The 12,699-nt window shown below is 42.7% G+C and overlaps 1 long non-coding RNA gene across 2 annotated transcripts in view; it reads left to right on the top strand.

Annotated features, from left to right (window-relative positions):
- LOC127189488 (uncharacterized) overlaps positions 1-12,699 on the top strand; it is a 167,677-nt gene that overhangs the window by 30,836 nt on the left and 124,142 nt on the right. For both annotated transcript variants that reach the window (XR_007830656.1, XR_007830655.1), the window contains exon 2: positions 351-429. This is a non-coding gene — a long non-coding RNA (uncharacterized LOC127189488). The remainder of the gene's footprint in view (positions 1-350; positions 430-12,699) is intronic.

Below are 12,699 nucleotides of genomic sequence, written 5' to 3'. Positions count from 1 at the left end.
GCTGATTGTAGCAATAATTTCTTAATGTATATGTATGGCAGAATGTCATCTAAATCCCTAATTATAGGCAGTTTTTGTCAAATGTACCTTAAAATGAAGCCAGAGGGAAGAGGGAAAAGAAGTTCAGTGTGAGATTGCTTTGTTGCAAGGATTCCTAGAGTGAATGGGTCTGATGGAATTTCCCACAGTCAAAATGAAGTCATTTTCTTATATTCATATTTCTCCCTATTTTTTTTAAGTTATAGCACTATTTTAGAGATTCACCATACATTAAGCACATCTACTGACTGAAATTGTATTAACTTAGTAGAATTCCTTGCTGCTAACACGTTCCTTGTTGCTACTTGCAGGGTGAAGGCAGCATGAACGGTGCCTGTGGACAGACTTAGCCATTTGATTTTATTTAGAAGATAGCCACGCACTTGGAAGGTGAGTAAAAATTTATCTGCAGCTTTTTACTATGAAAAATTCTCAATCCTGCTGAACAGCTGGAACAAGATACAGTGAGCTCCTGTGTGCCCAGCATCTACGTTTGAATGTTGTTAGCATCTTGCTAAAATTTTTTCCTGTTTGGGTAGGTTTATCCCTTTAAAAACACTTTGGTTATTTTGTTTTTGTTTTTGTTGAAAGATGTGGGAATAAGTTGCAAATATCATGACATTTTCTCCTAAATTTTTAGGGCTTCTAAGATAACGTTCTTCCATGAATGTCATTTTAGAATACTCATAAATTATGTGGCACCAGATCACTTAAGCAAACACTTAAGTGTGTACCTGAAATTCTCTCCCTTTGTAGTTTACAGAAATAAAAAGTTTAACTGTATCTAGTTAATGGGCCACTAAGCAGTGTGAATTGGGCTATAAGAACCTTGTGCACATAGAGTGTGGTGTTGGCCCTTTGTAGGAGAGACGTCCTGCCTTTCTTTTCCTGTAAACTGCCTGTTCATGGTGGCTGCCGCTTGGTTCGTTGGGAGATGGTAACAACTCCCGCCCTTATGAGCATTCAGAAGTGCCCTTATCTCTGTGATCTGTGTGCTCAAAGGTTGGTTAATTAAAACAACAACAACAACAACAACAACAACAACAACAACAACAACAAAAAGCTGCCTTTAATCCCAGCACTTGGCAGACAGAGGCAGGCAGATCTCTGTGAGTTCGAGGACAGCCTGGTCTACAAAGGGAGTCCAGGGCAGCCAGGACTACAAGAGAAACCTTGTCTAGAAAAACAACTACGAAGAAGAGACTTGATACCCTATGAGCGTATACAGGGGAAGGAGGTCCCCCTTAGTCCCAGTCATAGGGGAGGGGAGTAAGGGGAAAATGGGAGGGAGGGAGGAATGGGAGGATACAAGGGATGGGATAACAATTGAGATGTAATATGAATAAATTAATAAAATACGTTAAAAAAGAAAACAACAGGCAGAAAGCTTCTAATTTAATGATGAGGAATTTTATCAAAAATTCTTTTCTTTTTTTATTATTTAAAACTATTTTAAATTTAAATATATTTTGATTAAAATTCTTCACCACTTTAAAAAAAAAAACAACAAAAAACCCCACGAAAAAACAAAAACAAAAAAACACCAACCAAAAAACAAACAAACAAACAAAACCTCAAAGCACAAACTATATCTGTTGGAGAACTTGGAAAAAATCATGAGTAGTCATGTGAAATTGAGGTCAGATGTTAAAATCAACACCAGAGAGGCTAAAAAGGATTCCAAGCTCTGAGACTCAACTAATGGAATAGAAACTTTGCATAAAAGACTTGTTGGACTTCACAGTTTTATAGTGATTGTAGTTGGAAGTCACTGCATGTCACGGCCGATTACAGGAACCATTATTTGTTGCAGGGGAGCTATTGGCTGTTTGAATTCCAGGCTTCTTATCACTATATATATATATTATAACTACACAGCTTAAGGCCTTCACTCCCAAACATAGCTGTGTGACAAGCACTCAGGTTAAGAAACACTACCATCTCCACCTCGTCCCTTCTAGTAGACACTAGCTGCTCCCTTGACTTGTAGCAACATAAATCAGTTTTTCCTTTGTTTATTGTGTGTATGTTTTTGTGTATGTATATAACATATAACCCAGATTATATTTGTATATGTCTTTGTCAATCAGCCATTGTTGCGTGTAGTTATAGAATGCCCATTTTCGTTGCTATTGAGTATTCCGCTGTATGCAAACACCAGGATTTATTTATTCTAGCTGATGCCGATCACTTTAAGGGGTTTACTCAGCCAGGCCACCCTCCACAGATTGAGGACTGAGTGAGGTCCATCTTTACCATGGCTATAGTGTAGTAGCTGTGGGATGCCCAGCTGCTGCTGTTCGTGAGGAAGCCATGCTGTGAAGGAGGATGCAGGCATCGGGAGGGCTCTGTGTGCTCCCTGCAGCCCTGCACTGACTCTCCACTCTTCTCTGCTGGCACTGTTCTCCCTGTCCTCCTCTGCCCCAGCTACTCTGCCGTGTCTCCAGGAAGGCTCAGCCTCTGCCAGACAGGGCATCGGTGAATAAATACTTAGAAGCATGTTAGGTGCAGATATTGGGAATTAAGTAAGGGGAAGAGCACTGTCAGATGTGCCTTGCACTTGAGAGCCCGTGTTGTGGTTCTGGGGTCACAGCTATGGACATGAATTCGTTGTACTATAGATTCAGGAAAGTAAATTCAAAGGCGTTTGTAGAACAAGCTGGTTGTTACTGCACTTAACAGGCAATAATTGGCACTGGAGATTTGAGTATATATGCCCAACCAAGGAGATCTGGTTTAGTGTAGCAAGCTGTTGAAGGGCTAGAAGAATGTAAGAAAGGATTCTCCATGGGAAATGGTGTTTTTATTAGGCAAATCTCACTTTTCTAAATAAAGTTTTATTCAAATACAGTCATGCTGACTTGCTTATACATTGTGTTATGTAACAGTAGAGTTGAACAGCTGCAAAAGAAACCAGGCCCAGTAGTTGCTACAAATGATCATATGGCTCCCAAAGACGAACAAGTTTATTATCTGCTTTTTTTCCAAAATGGTTGCCAGCTCCTGCTTTATGTTATGAAAGCAAAGACACATTAGGATAATCTCTGTGGTCATCATGTAAGAAGCTCGTCAAGCTTGCTCACTCATTTAAAGTGCCGCCATGTTTTCTGCTCAAAGTGACGATAATCAAGTTAGCGCCCTGAGAACATTCTGAAGAGGCACTTGAGAGTTTGCAGACTCCATTCTGGCTTTGTGTTTTCTTTGTGATGTAACAAAATATAGGATGGAAATAAAACTGCCAGTTTCTCAAGTTAAAATTAATACGTCAACTGTCTCAGTTTTGTAAATCTGACAGGTACTTACTCTACACAATCCAGTGATCCCCTCAGTGAGAGGACTGTGTCCTGTGAGACGCACCAGGTCTCACAGCTGTAAGACCATGACTGTATATGCGCGGTGACTCCAGGCCCTGTGAAGGCTGCTGGGTCTGGAGTGGGGGAGGGGAGCTTTTGGCATGCTGACCACAGCAAGCCAAGCAGACCTCTGTCATCATAACAAACCAAGATAACAAACCCAGTGTGGAATGTAGAGTAACAAATCAGTCTGCGTTGGTATGCTTATCCCTGCCTGCTCAAGGTCACACATAATTGCTCATGTTTAGTAGGAGTCTGTAGACATCACTGCAAGGGACACAAAGTAATGCCTTTGATATTTCTCTAAGAAATGTGTTTTAAATATCCTTTTGACCTAGTTAGTGGTTTTTGTAAGTGCTTGTTTGTGTGTTTTATGGGTGGACACTTGGGCTTTCATTGTCTGCCCACTTACCACCCCATGACTGTCCTCAGACCAGCTGTTACCCTGTCAAGGAGCCACCATAGACCACACAGACTATATTTCCTTCTTTCAGCCTTAGAGGTCTTTTAGGAAGGGAGACTGGGTGTTTTCTTGGATGTTGTCAGTAGCTGTATTTATTTAGCGGTGTGTGCAGTGATTCAAGGGAGTGGAAAAGCATAAAGCTGTCAGCAGTGCTACCCATGGATCGCCTCTGGAGCCCCGGACCACAAGTGAAATGCTTTTTACCCTGCTTGGAGACAGGGGCATAGGTGGGCTACAATGCTTTCCTCTGAAATTTCAAGTCTTCTGAAGTAGCTAGGGAGGATTATCAGTGAATAGTGGGGTGAGTGTGAGTTAAAATACATACTGGTTTATTCTGTTGCCAACATTGAGTGCAGTTGGTTGACTTTAGGAGTTTGTTTCCCAGAGGTTCACATCCTGGAGATTTGTGAAATGCTGCTATGGAGAGGAGGTGGGTCTTACTAGGTAGGTAGAGAGGTGCTGCTCTCAGAGGAAATTAGCATGGTTCCTGAGACCCTGTTTAGCTTCTTAGGAATGAATGAGGATTCCTGAGTCAGGTGTGGTGGCACACCTTTAATCCAGTACTGGAGGCAGAGGCAGGTGGATCTCTGTGAGTTCAAGGCCGGGCAGGGCTGTTAATACAGAGAAATCCTGTCTCAAAACCAAACACAACAAACACCACCCAAACCAGCTCCCTCCTAGTAAATGAGTGTTCCTTTCTCCTTCTCTCTTCTGTGTCTGCTGTTCACCACTCCAGTGCTCTGCCATTGTTGACACCGTTCTGCACAAGGACACTTCATAACTGAGCAGATGTAGGGGCCATGCTTTCGACCCTGCAGAACTGTGAACTTTAACCCTGTAGCTAGAATACCCGACACCCGCCCCGCCCCGCCCTGCCCCACATAGCCTCAGCTGGCTTTGAGCTTTCAGTCCTCTTGTCTCAGGATCCTGAGTAACTGGGATTACAGGTTTGCACCACTGGCCCAGTCTAAAATGGCATTTCCTGGGGGGAAAATGCCTCTAGGCAAAATCACTAGTTCTGTGGCACTAGAAAAACTGACCTGTTCTGAACTGCATGGAGGTATCTTGCCAAGAATGCTACCTTTAGGATGGTTGGTATTTCAAGCCCATCTAGTTGAAATGTGTTTTGTTATTTTCTCACATTTTATTTTCAAAAACAGAGAAAGTTTTGATGTTCATGTCAGTGTGGCTCAATGGAACAAAATACGTGTTTGGAAGTGTAGTGGAGGGCTGGAGAGATGGCTTAGAGGTTAAGAGAACTGGCTGTTCTTCCAGATGTCCTAAGTTCAATTCCCAGCAACCACATGATGGTTTATAACTATCTGGTGCCCTCTTTTGGCAGGCAGACACACACGCAGGCAAAACATTGTATACATAATAAATAAACAAACAAATAAATAAATTAATTAATTTTAAAAAGAAAGTGTAGTGGAAGTATTGGTTTCTTTAAAAACCTAGTTATGTTATGTAAATGTGTTTTTGTTTTAATCCCAAGTGTGGGATATAGGGCTGCCTTAGTTTATCCATAGCTGATAATTGCCTTGTGTGGCTCAGAGAGAGGCATGGTCTTTGCCATCAAAGTTAGTTGAATTCTGAGGACTTGGAGAAGATATAAATGCCAGAGGCCAGAGAGAGGCTTTGAGGAGGAGATGGTTGGAGAAGGAAGAAGGCTGCTGTTGGCTGGTTCGCTAGACAGCTGGATTTCCTGATGACCCTAACTAGCCAGAAGTCGTCAAAGAGAACCCAGCCCCCACTTTCCACTAACATTCCTTCTCTTATATCCAATGGTAAGGGGTAGAGAAGGGAGGTAGAGGTATAAGAAACCAAATTAAAATAGATTATAAGTATGCCAACAAGAAAGCATCAAGATGATGCCAGAAAATCCAATTCAGACTACTAACTTAGTGTGCAGGTAACTGAGGCCAGGATACATCTCCGTGGAGGAGGCCTGGTGGCGGATCTAAGGGATATTATGAGTTTCCATCTTGCCTACACAGTGGAGACCTGCAGCAGCTCCAAGTTCATGTCAGGAAATGATTGATCGTCCTGGCTGTGTGAGCTAGTCTCAGTGGTTGGGGCCGGTGGTCTGTTTTGATTAGATCGTCCTGGTCATGTGCTTCAGTTCTAGATCCTGAGGGTAACATTTCTTTGGCTGGAGCGGAAGTGCAGATGGATGGATAGAAGGTTAATGGTTGCCTTTAGTGACACAGTGAGGTAGTTGCTAGGAAGGTCATTTGGTACTGGAAGGTTCACTGGCTGTGATAATGATAATTAACATGCCTTTTTAGGGTTGGTAAAGCATTTTTGAAGTGTGTTCTTCTGTTGGAACTGACATATATATATATATATTAGGGCAGCAGAATGAACATGTAATGAAACACATCAATGAATTGTAGGCCTGGGTGCGTGAACTTGCCATGTTACTCAACCTCTTTGTGCCCATTTCTTAACTGTTCGATGGGGACAAAGGTTTTTACCCCTCAAAGTTCTGGGAGAGCTCAAATGAGTAGGTATTTGTGAGGCATTTCTAATAGTACCTCGTGATTGCTATGCTCCTTGTCCCTCATTAGTGGGTTGACATCCTGTCATGTGGCCTGTAAGAGTCAATATTATCAAGTCCTGAGTTTTTCCATCCACTATTGCCCGTGTGTTGACTGTGGGGCATTTGACTTAATAATTAATCAAGGAAACAGAGATGAGGAACCTATACAAAGGCTTAGAGAAGTGCCTCCTTGCCGAAAGGCTGGTGTGGCTGTGTACTGTCCCGAGTTGAGCTTGCTTCTGTACTGTGCTGCTGTTCCTTTCCCCTGGTGGAAACACACTTGGGTGGGGATCTCCAGGCTCACCCGGGGGGTTGGCGCTCATTCAGAGATGTTTGCTGGTTGGTTAATCAAACCTCTATTCAGAGAGCAGTAGATGCCAAACACATTTTCTGGGTAGGAGGTGATTTGAATGTATCAGTAGGGTGTAAGATGTGGTCACTGACTCATGTCTGAACTGTCTCACTGTTTCTGAAGCTTTTAGCTGGTTCCCTCTGGAAGGAGCCACTTTTCCTCTATTAAGAATATTTCCTGACAATCGCTGCGAATGCTTTTTTCCTTGTAATGTAGGAGGCTTGTTCTTGGAACTCAGACATTTAGGAAGGGCCATGTTGTGTTTCGAGGACAACAACAACAATTTCTTTATATTTACTGCAGACTTGAGACTCTGGAAGTTGAAGTTATTACTGTTGATAATTCACAATGCAGCTATCAGAGTAAGGGAGACCGTAGTAGAATATGCAGTTTTGGCTCTCCATGGCATGCTTTTAAGGAAAAAGTGGTGTTAATTAGTATTTACAAAGCTTGTTTCATGGCCAGACCCACAGCGTCCCTACAGGACAACTGCCCTACCATACAGTCTCTGCTGACTGCAACTGCCTGGTGGGTGGGAGGAACTCACATAGGCCTTGAATGAGCTGTGCCTTCGCCTTTGTGTGTTGTTGTTTCAAACGTTTCTTTAGACAAGAGATCATTTGCAATGAGACACTGTCAGGAATTTCAGATGAGCCTTACAACACTACTGCCCAGTGTCCCAGCACTCCTTTGTTATTGTTTCTTTAACAGGAGGACGTGGTTAATGAGTATTGGTTTCAACACCTACTTTTATGATGATAATTATGTTCCTACTGTGCTCTTACTCATAAGGTCCATGGATTAACTTCTAATGCTGTAGACAGAGCCTGAACTGACCAGATAGTTGCCTGTGGGAACCATAATATGTTCTTAGATTTAATTTGCTCGTCTTCATTATTAACTCCTCCAGTGCCCTTTGCCTTACTGAGTAATCTGGGAGTGAATAGTAATACTTCATTCATTTTGACCTGGGCCCATTTTATGGCTGAGAAAGCAGGGTCACCCTCATCTTCTCTAATGGCAGCAGCAAAAATAATAACATCATATTCACTGTGGGAAGGATAGCACTGCAAGTTCTTGTGTTAATTATTCTGTTTAGTATTTTCTCTTTTAACACTTTAAAAAAGTGTCTTTAGTCGAAACAGAATCACCTCATTTCCCCTCTTTCCTCCCAAGCTACCCTCCCCTGAGTTGCTCCCCCACTCCCACCCCAAGTTGATAGCCTCTTTTGCTTGGATTATGCAAAACACAAATCCCCTCACCACTCTTGGTTTTTCTTGCTCCCTAAGCCCTGGTGTCAACCGGTTTGCTGTTTTCAGGAATTTGATTGTTCCAGAATTATTTCATGTGATGGAACCACAGAGTGGTGTAGACAAGGGCTCAATCCCATCCGTCTCCTTTCGTCTATACTCCTGCCCATCAGGAGCAGTCTGTAAGTCTGGGATCTGCTTAGATTGCACCATATTCCCCGCAGTCCAGTGTCTGCCAACTTGTTGGTGGCAGGTGTATCAACTTGTTTGATTTCTGAGAGGCCGTGTCCTCTCAGAAAAGGGGTTCCTGTCATAGACCCAGTTGTGCTAAGTTTGAATGATAAGATACAAAAGAAAGTATTTTGTAAGTTTTTAAAGGGTCCACTTCCTTTATGGTGTTCTTTACCTGGTGTTTATCTTATACTATGCAAATAGGATTCAGGAATGTCTTGTTTGACAGTGTGGTTACAGTTTATTTTAATAATTTTTTTTCTTTTTAAAAGCATGTATCAGTAACCACAGCTTTCCGCAGGAGGCTTCTGGCAGTATTGTAACACATACCAATTTTATCTTGAAGGACTTAAACCTGTAGCCATACCCTGGGCGTCTGCTGCAGCGCGTGCTGTGCTGTATTTTGTAACTCCGCTCTGGGGAGTTCTTGTACCCTGCCTTATTGTGATTTTTCTTCTTTTACTTTCTAATGTTTTTCCTTTTTTAAAATTTTAATAATTTGTTCAGACTACATATTGATTGTTATTCCCTCATTTGTATCTTCCCATTACCCTCCTCCTCCCTCCTTCATCCTATTCCCCTCCCCTAAACCTATGACAGAAGAGGACCTCCTCCCTCACCATATGATCACAGCCTATCAGGTCTCATCCTGGTAGCTTGCTTCCCTTTCCTCTGAGTGCCACCAGGTCTCCCCACCAAGGGGAAGTGGTCAAATGGGGGGCACCAGAGTTCGTATCAGAGTCAGTCCTCACTCTCCACACAACTGTGGAGAATGAGCTGTCCATTGGCTAGATCTGAATAGGGGGTTTAGGTTTACTGTATGCATTGTCCTTGGTTGGTACAGCAGTTTGTGCAGGCCCCCTGGGTCCAGATCCGCCAGCCTTGATGGTCTTCTTGTAGGGTTCCAGGACCCTCTGGGTCCTTCTATTTCCCCATTCTCCCATACCTCTCTCACCTGGAGTCCCAATAGCGAGTCCCAGCATCTGTCCCAATCCCTTGCTGAGTGAAGACTCTTAGAGGACATTCATGTTGGGCTAGTATCCAAATTATACGTGAATATATACCATGTGTATCTTTCTGGGTCTGGGTTAACTCACTCAGGATCATTTCTAGTTCCATCCATTGCCTGCAAATTTCAAGATTTCCTTGTTTTTAATACCTTCTAATTTTGCAAGCTTTGTAACAGACTGCAAATGGGAGGTAAAACTTGTGAACTGCTGTATACCCGAGACACTCATGTTTAAGGAGAGAATTGGCTGAGACAGAGCCCGCATGCATTTCTTCTCTCTGCTCTTGCTTGTCAAGTGGCTGTTAACCTTGAGTTCCCGCTCAGACTCACCTGATTGGGATGGGCTACAGCTTGGAATGATAAGCCAGGACTGTCTTCCTCTAAATGCGGATTGCCAGGGTGTTTACTACAGCACCAGGAAAGAGATGCATGTTCCTTGTTGTTTGTGTTCTATGCTGCAGTATTGGCTTCCCCCACTGTTTTCTCAGCTTTAGACCTGCTGTGAAATGTGGACTTGTCTGTGAGTGCCTCTGCCCAGAGATACTTAAATTTTTCTTGGGACCCTTCTAAAGTTGTTTGTTTACCATGCTTATTTTATTTTCTGTTGATGACATTTTCTGAAGGTTTTAATGAATTTAGTAGGTATTCTGAGATGATGATGATGATTTTACCTTTTGAAACTTTATTTTTCTGCTCTGTTTTCACCTCCCCCTTGTCTTATCTTTCATGATAGATATTTTATATGCCTGATGGTTTTGGAGGGTTTGTTTCTGAGGCAGAATGAGGCTTCACACATTAGGAGATACATCTTGTTTCGGTCTGCTAAGTGTACTGCCTTCATTTTCCAGCTTTAAAAATAGCTTATAAGATCTTACTCTCCAATCTGCTATCTCTATCCTAGGAGATTTACACCTCTTTAAAAGAAATAATTGTTTTTGTGTTGAGAATCTTGAAGAGAGGCACTAAATGTGTTTGTTCATTTAACTTAAAGTCCATTTGGACGTCTTAAAAACCAAAATCAAAACCAAACAAGCCAACAAAGGGGAGGTCAGAATCAGCATTCCCAGCCTTTGGGCAGAGACACCTGCAAGGGGGAGTGGTCATTCACAATCTAGTTCTAAGGCCTGGTATATATTTAGATGGTCCCAGTGGAGATCTTGGCTTTCTTGTTAACTTGCAGCAGCTGCCTTGCCTTTTTAGGGGGCCGAAAGCTTTTTATTTCTGGGCTGTAAGTACCAACAAATGTGTAAATGATAATTGGGCCTTCTGATAAAAAAAAAAACAAAACAAACAGTGCTTAAAAAGATCCTCATTGATATTTCTAAAAGGACTTTTCCAGGGGCTAAGCATATAATCCTTAGATTAAAATGCAGCAGACACTTTAAGTTGTTTCCCATAAAAAGCGGAATAATAGACTTTAAAATCTATTTGCTACTGGCCACCCACAAAGGACATTCCCAGGCCAAAGAGATTAGACTTAAATACCACATAGGGAGCTGGGTTAAATTTGTGTGTTTTATTTGTAGTGAATTCTTCCAAGATGCAACCAAGCTCAGAGTGGCAATAGGTAGGTAAAGACTGTTTAGCTTTAATTGGGAAAACAGATCAATGCAAACTGGAAAGCAGTTTTAGGAGGGCAGAGTGGTTCTTTTTACAGGCCAGCTGACTGTGGATTATTTCATAATTCTCTGGTGGTCAATTCAGTAGCTTCCTGTCTCTCTGAATATGGGATGTACCCGCCATCCACATCTACCCACAGCTGCTTGGAAGAAACAATGCTTTGGTCATTGTGCAGTAAGCAAGACAGGTTTCTGGCCTTGGGGTTCATTAGATAATAGATCTTTTTCCTAAGGCTGTGGTGACAAACCATAGCCACTCCTCAGGGTCTGTCATTTCTGCATCCACACAGACCAGGAAACCCTGTTTCCATGCTGATTGCTAGCAACCCTTGCCCAGGGTGTCTCCCTTTGGATGTGCAGGGCTGAGCGCTAACCATTCTACTTCTCATCTCAACTGGCCTGGACACACTCTGGGAGACTGGTAGAGACCAGACGCACAGGTTTCCTGTGTTTAGAAAGTTACCCTTGTCTCCTGAAGCCGCCTACAGTCTAGTAATATTTTTAGCCAAATTAAATATAAAGTATAAATTTTTGCATGTTTAGAAAGGGACCTTCATTGTTTAATTAGCGACTCAGTTTCTCCAGACTTCTGTTTTCATCATGACCTTCAAGCCAGCTTCCTTCTTTATATGGGTTTTCTTTTCCTTTCCTTTCTTTTCTTTTCTTTCCTTTCCTCCTTTCTTTTCTTTTCTTTCCTTTCCTCCTTTCTTTTCTTTTCTTTTCCCAAGACAGGGTTTCTCTGTATAGCCTTGGCTGTCCTGGACTCTCTTTGTAGATCAGGCTGGCCTTGAACTCACAGAGATCCTCCTGCCTCTTCCTCCTGAGTGCTGGGGTTACAGGTGTGCACCACTGCCCTCAGCTTCTTTATATGGCATTAAAGTGAGCTGTGTGAGCTGTGCCATCCAGGACCTTCCTTGCTGAGAGGGGGCCCCTGTGGTTGATGACACACTGGCTGAGCCATGCTTACCTTGGGTAACGTCTCTTGTCATCCCCATCAGTTAGCTCAGCTGCTGCCTCTGCCTTAGACACACTTTCAAAGTTCTGCCCCCAGTATCGGCCCAGCATCTTCTTATTTTTCCTCAGCTTATCCAAAGAAGCTTGGATTTTTAAAAGACTTCTGAATTCTGAGGGCAAGCAAAGGGAAACCAATCTCCCCGCCCCTTCTCCCTCTCTCTCTCCCTCTGTGAAAAGGAGAACCATAACTGTTGTGTGCAGAAACCGCTGCTTTCTGAACTTGCTAGAATTAGTTCGCTCTCAGTGCTTAGAGCCTCCCTCTGCTCTATTTACAGATAAAAGAGCCTGAGATCCACCTAAGACAGTTTCCAAGCACATTCAGAGTGTAGCCATGAGGGGCAGCAGTTACTTACGTTTCATCCTGTAGCCAACATGATGCTGGCACGCAGTGGTTGGTAACTGCTATTTGTATTCCTTACCAAAGGGGTGTGTGTGTGTGTGTGTGTGTGTGTGTGTGTGTGTGTGTGTGTTTAGGGGCAGAGACAGAGATTATTGCATAATGGGTGACCTCAAAAGTGCTACCAGGAAATAAAGAGGTTAAATTTGTGACACAGATTTTGTGATTCAAAAAAAAAAAAAAATGTGTGAAGTATTAAGAGACAGAGAGCAGCTTTGTCATTTCTCACTTGAGATCATCATGAATAGGCTTCTCATCTGGTTGAGAATTTAACTACCCAGTTTCTCTATGAAGAAAATGGTTCTGCAGCGGACAGTGAATGAAATATTCTGTCCATTGTGGGATTCCTCTAGCTTGTGGAGGAGACGAGAAGAAAGGGTGGTGTTTATGGAATTTGACTGTTCTGCCAAAAGGGGTGTGCTCCCCAGCT

Source organism: Acomys russatus, chromosome 5 (assembly GCF_903995435.1).
Source record: "Acomys russatus chromosome 5, mAcoRus1.1, whole genome shotgun sequence".
Lineage (NCBI taxonomy): Eukaryota > Metazoa > Chordata > Mammalia > Rodentia > Muridae > Acomys > Acomys russatus.
The sequence above is the reverse complement of the archived record's forward strand: the minus strand, read 5'-3'. Positions and strand labels throughout refer to the sequence as shown.